The sequence below is a fragment of the Zonotrichia leucophrys genome, chromosome 2, assembly GCF_028769735.1.
Source record: "Zonotrichia leucophrys gambelii isolate GWCS_2022_RI chromosome 2, RI_Zleu_2.0, whole genome shotgun sequence".
Taxonomy (NCBI): domain Eukaryota; kingdom Metazoa; phylum Chordata; class Aves; order Passeriformes; family Passerellidae; genus Zonotrichia; species Zonotrichia leucophrys.
This window is the reverse complement of record NC_088171.1, coordinates 70,075,756-70,088,552: the sequence shown is the minus strand read 5'-3', so window position 1 is coordinate 70,088,552 and position 12,797 is coordinate 70,075,756. Positions and strand designations below refer to the sequence as shown.

The 12,797-nt window shown below is 40.2% G+C and overlaps 1 protein-coding gene across 1 annotated transcript in view; it reads left to right on the top strand.

Moving 5' to 3' along the window:
• The window catches only part of GMDS (GDP-mannose 4,6-dehydratase), a 407,496-nt gene that overhangs the window by 192,184 nt on the left and 202,515 nt on the right, over positions 1 to 12,797 (top strand). The window lies entirely within an intron of this gene.

Genomic DNA, 12,797 nt, shown 5'->3' with positions numbered 1-12,797 from the left:
ACACAGTAATAGTTTATCAAGACAACCCTAATGGTCTAATACAAGACACACATGTTGCTTTTGACATAATGAAAAGTTGGTACAAACCATATGATCTTGTTGCACTGTGCTTTATTTTACAAGAAAAAGTAATGCTTTGTGTTGCTAATGCAGTATATTTCCTATTCAATACAGGCACATTTCCCCCTTCCTATTAATTTATTGTAATGCATTTATTTCCAGAGCAGCATTACTTTCCCGTGTCTGGTGGGAATTTCTCTCTTCGTCTGAGGTGTTTTAAATTCAACAAGCATAAGGTTTTTCATATATCATGTTCATTTTAAAGGGGAAATATTTGACAAGGGAAAAATGTTTTGTATAGCTTTTAATTTTACTGCCAGTATTATTACTGATATCTAAGGTAGACACATACTAAAAACACTGCAGGTTTAAACCTGTTCATCTGCCAAATTACAAGCAGATCTTGGAAAATTGGAAAGGTATCAGGAGGCATGAGATAGAATGGCCTTCTCCACTGCTCCAATAAGTGCACGTTCCCATTGGAGGAATGTTTATGTTTATTTGATGTTTTATTTCGCCCATAACACCTTGTGGCCCACATGCCCTATCCATGGTGTGCGCTGCTGGAATGTGTGTTTCTGAGTTGATAGTACTGGCAGCAGAAGTGATACTGGCTTGCAAGGAGGAGCCTGTCATAGAGCAAGATTCTGCTGTGTTCTGTTTTCTGGGAATGCTAAGGTGCAGCACCAAAGAGTTTCCCTTCCAAGGATCTTTTCCAGTTTTCCAGGCTAACTAGTGCCTCATCTCTAGGGGAACTTTTTTTTTTTTTTTTTTTTTTTTTAAGTATTTTAAGAGCAAGTAGTAGCAATTTAGAACTGGTGTTGGTTGATGGTTTGTGCAAGTTCTTATGGTCTGAGCACACTTAATGTAACACTTTAACATTATGTATGGCATTTTAATGGCATCTTTAAAGTATATGTGTGCTATTTTAGAAAATGTATTATTTATCCAGGTACCCATAAAGGGTAAGGACATGTGTGAAGTGCTCAACTGTAGGGCTGTGTGTTCCCTCATTGCCCCCTTGGAAAACCTGAGGAGCAACATTGCTGAAAACCAACTGCAGGAACCGGTTTGGAGTGAAATTTTCTAATAATAATCTGATTATTGGCTTTGGTGGGACTTCATTCACTGTGTCTTACATCTGTGTACAGGGAGACCAGCAGAAGAGAAAGAGGCTCTATGCCTGCCCAGAGTTGCACAGTACACCTGTGACAGGACAGCCACAATTTGGCTCTAAAAGTGACCTCAGGAGACATTAAAATGCCATTTAACACATTACCAATAAAACCAGGAAGCATAATAAAGAGTTTTCACCTGGCCTGCCCAGTGCCAGTCTTCAGTCTCAAGTTTGACAGAATAATGGATTTGGTGCACAACTGCCCGCTCCTTGTAATTAAGTGAATTAGACTTTCCTTAAAGAAGGCTTTTTTGTTGCTGGTGTTCATAAGGTCACATCTAAAGAAAGGCAGTGTAAAACCAACAGGCACACTTGTAAAAACATAACTTGCAGAAGAAGTTTCAGTAAAAAGTCCACCTAAACTGAAAGAAAATTTGTCATCATTCTTACTGCAGTAATTTTGGAGTGATTACATAAAATACTATTAAATATTAGCAGAATCATGCACATTTTGCATTTACTTTTAGAATTCATTTAAGAGAAACAAGACTCAGTTCACTTGGCTTAATTTATTCATGTGAGGTTTGGGAAAAAATTGTCCTGGAATTGCATGCTGATGATAGGCATTTAGTTGTGCTGATTTGTAGCAGTCTGATCATTTAAATACAATGTGTCATAAATATTTCAAGTCAGGAGAAAAAAAATCCAGATTCTGAAATCATTATCTTAAAATGTCTTGGACAGTTGTTTATGTTCTGGAACTGCTTGCAAAACGGTTGACTCCTAACCAAGCTGATAGTTTTATTAGAAGTATCTTAAAGTGAACTTTTTTGCTTAGATATGGACTTTTGCAGGGATACTGGTTCATATAAAGTTGCTTTAAGTGAAACACTCCAACTTGTCACTGCAAACTCTGTCTGTGTTGGTTTTAGAAAGTACTCCTGGAGCTTACAGTGTTACTACAATTTCTTAGAAGGAAAAATCACACACACTTTCATATTTCATGAAGGCAGATAAAAGCCAGAAAACTGCCTTTAAACAAGAACAAACTGGTGGTGCTCAGGGTAAAAACTAAGATCTGGTGTCCCACCCAGAACCAACTCCCTAGCAGCTAAAAGGAGCACTATCTGGCAGAGAAAAGCAAATTTATACTCAGGAGTACCACAGTTGATGGAACACTGCATCCTCGTGTTGGGGGTAATGTGAGAGCAATACAAGATGGGGAATAATACCCCAGTTTTTAGGGAAGTCCTGTGCTTTCATCACCTGCTCTCAGGCCAAAGTGAGCCACCAGCTGCCACTGTGCTTGAAAGGAAACTGCAATTCTTTAGCCTTAGTGGATCAAGAAAACATGCATAGAAGGTGACAAGCATTAGCATTAGATATTGATGATTTGTTTTCTTACTGAGTGAATAGAGATGAGGGAAGGATGTGCTCAGTAGATAAGTTTGCCTTGAGAATTGTCCTTAACAATAATTAGACTTCTACTCTTGAAACTAAAAGTGGCAGGATCCCATTTACTGTGTTATGAATATTCTTCAATTCTGCAGAATTAGTAATTTTCTGTTGGACACACAGAGCCAGCTCAGCCTGGTTAGGAAGAAGGCAGCAAATGTGGGTTCCCTGTGTAACCTCCCAGCACAAACAGGCATGTTGGCCTAGGCTGCTAAAATAGTCATTTTACAGATGATAAAACTAGTCATTAGTGATGCAGATCAGATTGAGAACACCCCTGCAGTTGTTTCTAATTAGCAGAAGACTCAAGTGATCTTGAACTTTGAATCCTACTACTTACTTGCATGGTGGCAAAGCCCACAGCTGGACTATGTCATTCACTTACACAGGCATCAAATCAACTATGTACAGCACAACTTTCTTCCAGGTTTCACCCTGAAACTTAAAAATTAACGCGTGGATGCCTTTTTATTAATGTCTTCAGTCCCTTGGTTGTAATCTTTTTAAAGATGATGCATATGTTTTCATACCCAATTTGTGTACCTTCCTGCTTTGTGGCAGCACAGATGCCTTGACACAGGCTTGCATGTGTGTACATGGGTTACTACTCCTTCTGTCTTGTACAGGAGTACAGAGATTTGTCCTCCAAGGCTGGGTGTGGGGATTGTTGAGGTAGCCTCTGAGATGTTACTGAAATTTTAAGACTGGTGCCCAGTCTTTCCAAAAACATCCTTTTCTGCTAGATATTTGTTAGGCACCAAAGCCTGATAGGTGTCTGCAAATATAAAGTACCAGGTTTTTTTACACTGATTTTTTTTTTTTTTTTTTGCTTTTCAGTTGCTGGAACTTCATTTTTTTCTTGTCTTTTGTTAGAGATGTAAATCCCCATAGATAGAAGAAAAAAAAAATACAACAAGAAAGTGAATTTCAGTTGGTGAACAGAAAATACAAGAGGGGGATGCATAAGGGTATTTGAATTTTTAACAAAAAATACTTAAAGGAAAGCAATAAAATTACTTGTTTCCATTACAATTTTCAAGATAGAGTTCCTTTGCAATGTACACACAGCAGGAATTAATTGGAAGTAGCTACCATAATATTCAGAAAAAACTTGCCAAGTTGTCTGTTCAACAGAATTTGAATGAAAACAGAACAAGAAAAGAACGTAAGAGAGCAGGCTTATCCACAGAAGCAAGAAAGATTTATACCTTGAGCAGATTGGATTTGTTATTCAGTGGCTCCTATTACTGTGATGTTTGTTGCTTTATTTAGATGAACAGTTTGGCTCTGGCTGCCTTTGTTCCTGCTGTCCAGAAGACTTGGCACGCTTCACGCTGTGCACGGTGCACTTGGAGAGAGAGACCTGCAAAAGGACATCCACCCAAGGCGAGCTGGCAGACAATAGCAGAACATCCTTTTCTTTGGAAGGGACTCATCAGGAAAGCATTGGTCCTGCCTCTCTGTATTTAGCTGAATGCAGATGAGAGGCGTGATTAACACTAATGAGTGACCAGGGATTTATTGTTTACTTAGAGATAAGGCACGAGCTTCCTTCGTTGGCACATTCTGCCAAATTGTTTGATCCTAGTTCACTAAGTCTTTTATTATTTGTTGTTGCTCATTTTGATAGCTGTAGTTGTTGCTTTAAGTGATTTCTTTCACCAGAATATTTTCATCAGTGGTGCTTATTTTATTTAATTTTATTGTAAATTGTCTGAGCTGTTTGTCATTTGGTCCACAGTACTCTGGAGGTCCTTTACGTGCATCACATGTTCTGCATCCAACAGTGCTTTTTCTGTTCAGTTCTTGCCCTCCTCCCCAAAGCTGAAATAAATCAAAGTAGGTTGAGACTCAGTCGCAATAAATCAAGACCTGTCCAAAACTGGAGCCTGCCCAGTCAAAATGTCATAGCTTGGCTTTCACTGAGGATTAATTAAAGGCCTGATATAAAGCCCAGATGTGCTTCAGGAGAGTAACAAACTGCCTGGTGGTGGCTATGCTAAAAACCAAGTCTCCCCATGAATCTGCCCACCCAAGAACATGGAGGAGGATAAGGCTGAGGAAAAGGGAAGAAGGGAGGGGAGGGGAGGAAAAGAGTAAACTGAATCAAGCATGATTTTATAGCATCTATGCTGGCAGAAAACAAGACAAGCTCTATGCTAGAGCACTTCTGAAAAAAATACAAAGCCTGCATGTATAGATCTCTAACAGCCACAGAGAACATAATTGTTAAAATGTTCAGCATTAATCGGGAGTGGGATGAAACTAACACAGTGAGTGAACTTTTGCACTTTTTATGGTCAAATATATATATATATATATATATGTGTGTGTGTGTGTATATATATATATATATATGTGGCTTGCCCAGTGACTGAGCTTGCTCTGTGCATGTTTTGCATTAAATTCCTGAAACTCATCTTTACTAAAAAAGTTTAGCTGAAGATTCCTGTGGCTCTGATAGTGACAGATATGGAAATATGCATGTTTCTAAATTCAGTATATTTAAATATAAATACATAAAATACACTTAACTTACATACTGCTTGCATTATGGCCTTTGCAAAACTCCAACTTTGCTCCCAGAGGTTACATTGATTTAATTGAACAGTGTGCATGGAGTGACCCCTTTTAAAAAAGACAAGTACTTAAGGAGTGTTGCAAATCAGTTGTGGGACACAATATATGGTTATTCTCACTCTCTTTTGGAGGCACAGAAATACAATTTCCTGGGGGAAAAAAAATGAATTAAAAGAATAGTACCTCATTGTTTGTATTGAATTAAATTATTTACTGAATAAGACTAGTCCAACGTTTAATGTCATAATTGGTTTCATTTTCTTTGAATTTGCTGCATGTGGGTAAGGAGAACCTAGGCATGCCATGATGAGATGCAGTGTTAAATTGTCATAGAGTTGGGCGAGTGGTTCTGGGATAGCAGGAGAGGTCTGCCGAGCAGCACTGACCTCTGCTCTTCAGTCTGATGTAGTGAGTCACAGTTTATGCAGCAGTTTTGATGCCCTGGATATTCCTAAGTGTGAGATGTTTCTATGCACATGTATGTGATAGATTTGTGCATCCATTTACTTATATATCTTCCTGGAGGCATGACATCTTTTCTAGTCTCGCCTCTGCTCAGACTGAATAAGTGTCACCTTGCAAAACAGGGAGAAAAGCAGGAGATAAGGAGCTGGACAAGAGGCGCGGATTAATATCTTATTTCAGCTGAATGTGAGCCAAGAGTATATCAGTTCCTCGTTAAGGCCCCAAGAAGGTCTGATGAAAGCCAGGGCTGGAGGGAAGTTTGGTGTCAGGCTTCCCAGTCCTGCTGCCTCTGTGGCTCGTCCTTTCTGCACGTGGTGGATACGTGTTTGTGCCACCTTGGCACAGCAGAACCATGGCAAGCCTTGGCTGTGACACATAGGTCAGATGGCTAGAGAGTAACAGGTTTTGCTCTTCAGCAGTCCCTCCTCCTGTGCAGTGCAGAAAAACCTACTGAACCTGATGCTTTCCTCTGCTGAGTCACTGTGCCTCAGAGAAACTTGCAATGCTGGGTGGGTACACACTCCTCCATAGGTCACCAAAGGACTGATTGTGCTACATTGCCTCCTGCATGGTACTGTCTCTAAAGGAGCCCTCAGAATTATTCAACACTTTCAGTCTCCCTGCTCATTTCCCAAGACTTTGCTGCAGCCCCTTCGTGTATTCTGCAGTCTTGATTTCCACATGCTGTCCATTTGGTTCACTGGGCTTCACCTACACTGTCCTCCTGCTTCCAGCAGTACTTCTATTGTAATTCTGGTCTCTTCCACACTCCCAGATGATGTGCTCACCACACCTGCTTTACATGGCAGACCCTTCACGGATGTCACTCTCAATTATTACAAGTTGCAGGTGTTAAAAGAGTAAATATGCCACAAGTCTTTATTGGTGGTTCACTGAGGAGAAGGTCCCTGTCAAGTTGCAGTGATTGTTAGTTTCAGGGAGCAGCAGGAATGGAGCTGCACCATGAGAGTGACAGGCTGTGTGCTCACGGTGACCCAGCACAAGCAGTGCCCTCATCAACCAGGGCAGAGCCCTGCAGTGCCTGAGCTGGATGGGCTGAGACAAGTGAGGGTAACAAGGTCTCATCAGCAGCCCCAGGCAAGGCAAGGTGATGAATCAAGTTTGGAGCTCATCCTGGTTCCAGTCAGGAGCAACAGAAGGGACTGGAGACAGTAAATGAACCAGTATATCAGAGAACAGGACAGAGCCAAAGCATGCCTTCAGCACAGCCCAGGCAAGATTTGGGGGTCTGGGTCTGGATCAAAATGGAGCCCCTGGACCCAGGGGTAGAGTGAGCCCTGACAGCATGCTGTCAGAGCAAGAAGGGAAAAGAGGAAACTTCTTGTGGAGGACTTGTGCAGTGAAGGAAGTGAAGGAACCACCACCACAGTACATTTGGTTTAGCTAAGCAATAATAAAACGTAACTGGAGGTAGAACGGGAAAGGTCTGGAGTTTCATTTTAATTAAAGTAGGGGGTTGACCCAATTAACACCAAATTACGGTGTTTCTGTGCCCCAGCCTATTGGGCAGTGGAGAGAAGTCCTGTGCCTGAGTTCCCTCTGGAGACAGGGAGTCAGTGTGCCTTGTGGGGCTGCTTGCCTCTGGGAACAATGGTTCGCTTTCAGGCTGCCAGGCTGGCCCCGGTGCTCCAGTTCCCTTCTGCTCTCAGGGGCTGCCGTAAAGTCATGCTTGGGAATGCATTACTGTGTGTGGGAAAGCCTGGACCAGAAAATGCCAGAGAAGAGAAACTTTGGGCCTGCACGGAGAGTTACGTTTTGTGACACCCATCCTGAAGAGCTTTACAAGAGAGAAACAAGTATAAGAAGACCTGCAATGGTCTCTCCTCATGGCTGTATCGTTTTTAGTCTGTAATTTCCTATAAAATTTCACTGTAGGTTTAAATTTAGCAAAGCCCATCAAAGTCTGGGAACTTCTCAAGATTCTTGTTTGTAACAAATTTTAACAAAGTTCAACCTTTGAGCCAGGATTAGAAAACACTGAGAAAGCTCTGCTAAATTTAAAAATCTGCTTTAGTTTTAAATGTCTTTGCAAGCTGCTACTTCTGAACACAAACTATGCCTTTGCTCTGTGTGAGTGTAAAGGAAAGGGAGAGAAAAAAAGATTTTAAAGGCTAAATGGTTAAAATTTAACAATTAGCTACTGTACATGCTCAGGAGCTTCCCCAGCTTTCCCCTCAACCCATGTTTTCTTTATCTCCTGGGTGGTCCCTACCATCCCTGTCCTTTCTTCTGAGATCCCATCCCCCCTTTTCCTCATCTTCGCCCTCCCTGTAAAGGAGGCCCTCTCATCGCCGTCCCCGTCCTTCCTGCTGGGAAGGCTGAGACCCCTTTGGGAGGCAGCCAGGGATGTTCTTTATTTCGTACTTGCAGAACTAAAGAGAGATGAGCAGTACAGAAGGAAAGATAGCTTTCTGGTGTGAGAAGTAATGCTGAACCTTGAATCTCCCAATGCTGAGCCCAGATAGCAGCACAAGGAGTGCCTCCTGGCTGTCCTGTGCTGGGGGTTTGTCCTTAGCACTTTCAGAAATAAATATTTTCTTCCTTCCTTTGAGAACTGGCAATCCAGTTTGACAACTGGCAATCCAGTTTATGGAAGTCAATCCCATCCAAAGCAGTAGAATTATGCTAATTTATGATGGCTGCACAGCTCTCTAGAGTGAGGTAAATACAGAAACATTAACCTATAGGTGGACAGTTTGCATATCCTGCTTGAATTAGCCTGGATGCTGTGTCTCTGTAAGGCAGACAGACAGACAGACAAGGAAGTTGTGTGTATGGTACAGCTACTTTGTCTTCCTGGTGGGACTCCGAAAGCAGCTGGAGTTTTACATCAGGCTGTATCTGCTTGATGTTATAGTAGTACAGTACTTTTTCCCATCTCCCCTGCAGCCTTTAGGCAGTTAGCTCTGTGTAAAGATGTGGTAGCTGGCCTTGTCCTGGGCATATCCAGGCCAAACTTCTTGGGACATGCATTATTGACTTCTGTTACAGCCACTGAGGAAGAATTTGCAGGGGTGAAGGCAGAAACAAACTCTCATTCTCTCATCAGGGTCTCAGTGACATTAAGCCCAGCTGTTCCTGTTGACTTGAAAACCCATGGGAAGGCTTTGCCTGAGGGGGTTTTGTGCCAGGAAGGGTAGTAATAATGTGATTTTTGGAAGGTGTAAGTAGTGCCTACAGTGTGGAAATTGGAAATTGCTTGGTGTAGCTTACGTTCATCTTGAAACCACAGTGTGTGTGTGTGTGTGTATATATGTGTGTGTGTGTGTGTGTGAGCTCTGTCAGGTCAGTAAGAGTGCTTAAAGGCTATCTTTTATCTTTACTTCAGGCTTTATTGTGTACAACTCATAAAGTCATGAACATCCTAAATATATGCATGATGGGACCTTAGCTTGATAATGTGCAAATTAAAAAAAATTTTACTTGAAGTGAAAATATCTCACTATGCTATTTCTCCATTTCCTTGTCATTGAACACAATAGCATTGGTGTCAAATGCTTATAACTGTAGTAATTAAGGAATTAATGGCTTACAGGACTCAGTGTAATGTGATCAGTCAATCACTTGGCCTATGGTGTCTCTGAACTTTTCACTGTGTAAGATATTATACTGTATTTGCTTAATGCAATTATGGAATAATCCTTGGTCCAGTTTCCTGGAACAATACAAACAGCCTTTTCTTCTCTCCATGTGTTCCTGGTTTACAGCCTAACTTGGAAAGGAGCTGTGTTTGGGAGCTTTTGTTTCACTTCACACTGGGGTCCAATTCCAGAGTATTTCTTATTTCATTTTTGTTTTGAAAATGTGCTCCATTGTCAGCCCAGTGTGCATTTTGTTGAAATTTCCTCCTGTAGTTTTATCTAAATGGATAAAGGCTGAAAGAAATATTAATTTCATTATAAAAGTGTTAATAGTGTTGTATTTGTTTTCCCCATTTTACTTTTAAGCTCATTGTGAAGGTAGTAGATTTCATGTTATCTTCAGTCTCAAATTTCTTACATTTTTGTTAGAGTTTGGGCAAAACCAAAATCCTGTATCTGACTGAGCCTGTCTTCAAAGCAGATCAGGGTGGAGCAACTTTTTGTACTCAGTGCATACGGTAAATTTAAGAAGATAGGGTTAAACTTCTATCCAACACGTCGGGATACAACTCTGGGTCTCACCCCTCATTATTCTCTCTTCCTTTGCAATTCTGAAACTCTGTAAGAGAGGGTGAAGGGGATTGTCTGAATTATTATGGATTATGTTTTTTGAACATCAATCTTAACTGAAATATATTTAAAGGGGTTTTTTTAATATTTGAAAAGTACTGCTTCTATTAAAATTCAAGGACTCTTCTAATATTTTTATGGTCTGGATATATTTTGAAAAAACAAAGTAATTGGAAAATGTTGGAGGTGCTGTAACCACCATCTGCCCCTGCCTTAAAAAATGTGCATCATTCCATACACACATTTTAAATGATCCATCATATATCATCACTTACTACAGTACTTCATTCATGTAGGTGTTAGTTTTGTGTGCAAAAGGTCAAATCTTTTCAAACTTAATTCTGAATGCCTCTGTTTTATAACAACTAGCTTTTCTTTGAAGTTGGAATATATATTTTAATATAATAATTCATCATTATCTGGAGGGGAGAAAGAAAAAAATCATGTTTCTGCTTCAAATGAAGTTGAAATGAAGTTGACTGGGGTCTTTTGGTTGATTGTTCTTATTTCTAATATAGGAATTCCATAGTAAGTATGATATGTGTTAAAAGGTAGAAATGAGATTACTCCACAGCCCTAGAACACTTCTTTCCTTAAAAAATAGAGCATTTTAAATGTCAAAATTGCAAAGGATGGAAAAAAGTAGTTAATTAATTGTCCTATATGCCATGTTTTAAAAAATTAGTATAAGCTTGAAGTTAGTTCTTGGTAATGCTTGAGCTACTTCTTTATAAATCCATTAAAAATGCATTCTGGACCCAGGAACATTTTTTAGGTCCAAAGAGTATCAGTGTCAAATTAGAAAAACAATATCTCTAAGTTTTTTCCCTTGGCTTCTGGGAGCTGAGTGGGTGGTGAGGAGTCCCTTCCTTGTAATAATGTTTTTACTAGGAGAAATTTAGCAACAGTTTAGAGAAGGTAATTCAGATGGAGAAAGAGAAGCATGTCAATGCATTTCATTTGATTGTAATGCATTTTATATAAAAAAAAAAAATCCTTTCAAAACAGAGAAGTGATGAAAATTGTCACGGGTAAAATAATGAAACATTTAAGGATTAGAAAAATATACAAGTAGATCTGTTAACTTTGTTTAAATTTAGTAACTTGGCTTTTAAAAATTGTTTCAATTTTTTTTACATGTTGCCTGTTCATATCATTATTATTAGGAGTCCCTTGGTACTCCCAATACCAGGGAATGTTTTCTTGCATTTTTAACCTAACACAGAAAGTAGGAAAAATTATAAAAATACCCTACTCACTTTTTGACAAGTGATGTTGGAATGCCAGTGAAAAGTTTTACACAGAATTTAGCCAGAGTTCATATTCTCCTTGCAATGTGTAATGTCACCTTTCAGCATGAAAGTTATTAGCATGTGTAGTTAGTGTTCAATATGCAATCAAGGTCTTTGGTTGTGCTCAGAATTTGCCCTGTGGTGTCATCAGGAAGGGGTAACAACATCTTTGTGTTTGCAGTGGTGCTTTGAGGCTGGCTGCTGTCTGCACTACTCATAAGTTGCTTTAGGCCCCTGGACTCATTTCCAGTGGCCAGGTGATACAGGTATCAGGTATGGACTGCATCTCCCTCCTTCCCTCCCTCCAGGCACTGTGTGTCTTCCAGGGGAGGATAGTGATGCTGCTCAGAGGTGACTGTAATCCCAGGAAAGTCTCCTTTCTGTGTTTTGGATTTGTTCAGCAGTTTTTGTGTGGTTTGCAGGGCTGTGGAAGTTGACCCTCTATATGCTAGTTGTGTACTGATTTGTTTTTTAGATTTATTTTGGTGGGTTTTTTAAAAAACGATAGAAAGTAGTTAGAATGAGCACTAATTTACCATTGGCACAGAAGATCTGGCAGTTAGCTCAACAAGCCACCACACAGGGGTTCCTTGCTGCATAAAACCTACTGGCTCAGCTGTTCTCTGTTGGAAAGCAATGCAGTCCTTTCCAAAAACCAGAAAGGTGAGCCAGACCAAACATTTCTCCACTGTTCTTTGGGCCATGGCACACACTGATGGGCCATGGAGGTTCCAGTTCTGGAAAAATTGTATTTGGCTCAAGTTATTATGAATTCCCTTTCTTTTAACTGGATTTTACTCAGGGAAAGAAAATTTGAAATTCACAGCATGAAAACAGGGGGAATCTGCAGTAGGAGTTACTGCAAGCTCCCAGTGCAAATTGATGCAGTCTTGCATCCAAGCTTTCAGTCCCACAATCCTCAAAAACACATGGAAAGCCTGTTGGGAAGAGACATGCAGTGTGTCTATTTGGATCTTTGCACTGTGATGCATTTAAACTGACTAGGGGTTCACTTAGGATGGAGAAAGCCATGAAATCTGGAGCATCACACAGAGCTGTCCTGGGGAAAGGCTTTCTTCTCATCTGCATCCTTCTCATCTCAGAACACGGACCTGTACTCCTCAGAACACAAAGAAAAATGCCTGGTAGCCTCTTCCTAGACATATTCAACTGAGGGCTGGGTATGGAAAAGTTTCAATTAGGGGATCCTCAAATATACAAAAGCCTGTCTGGAATGTTCTGTTCTTCTAGGAAATGTGTGTGAAAACTTCAAAACTGGATTGGAGGCAAGGGGAGATGTAAAGTTTAGAAGCACTTATTGCCACCTTCAGGCAGGTAACAGTGACCATAGGAGCCAATCAATACAACAAATATAATGTTGTATTGACCATAGGAGCCAATCAATACAACAACAAATGTCTGCAAAGACCCTAAGAAATAATTTTCTTTTTCTTTCCAGCCCACAGATATAACTCAGGCAAGAACTCAATGTGTAAATGATACATTTCCACTGAGAAACAAAACAAAATTAAGACATTTTAAGTTTTGCCCATTCTTAACTGCAGTGCGTTTTGCATGCATAGTATGACCCAATTT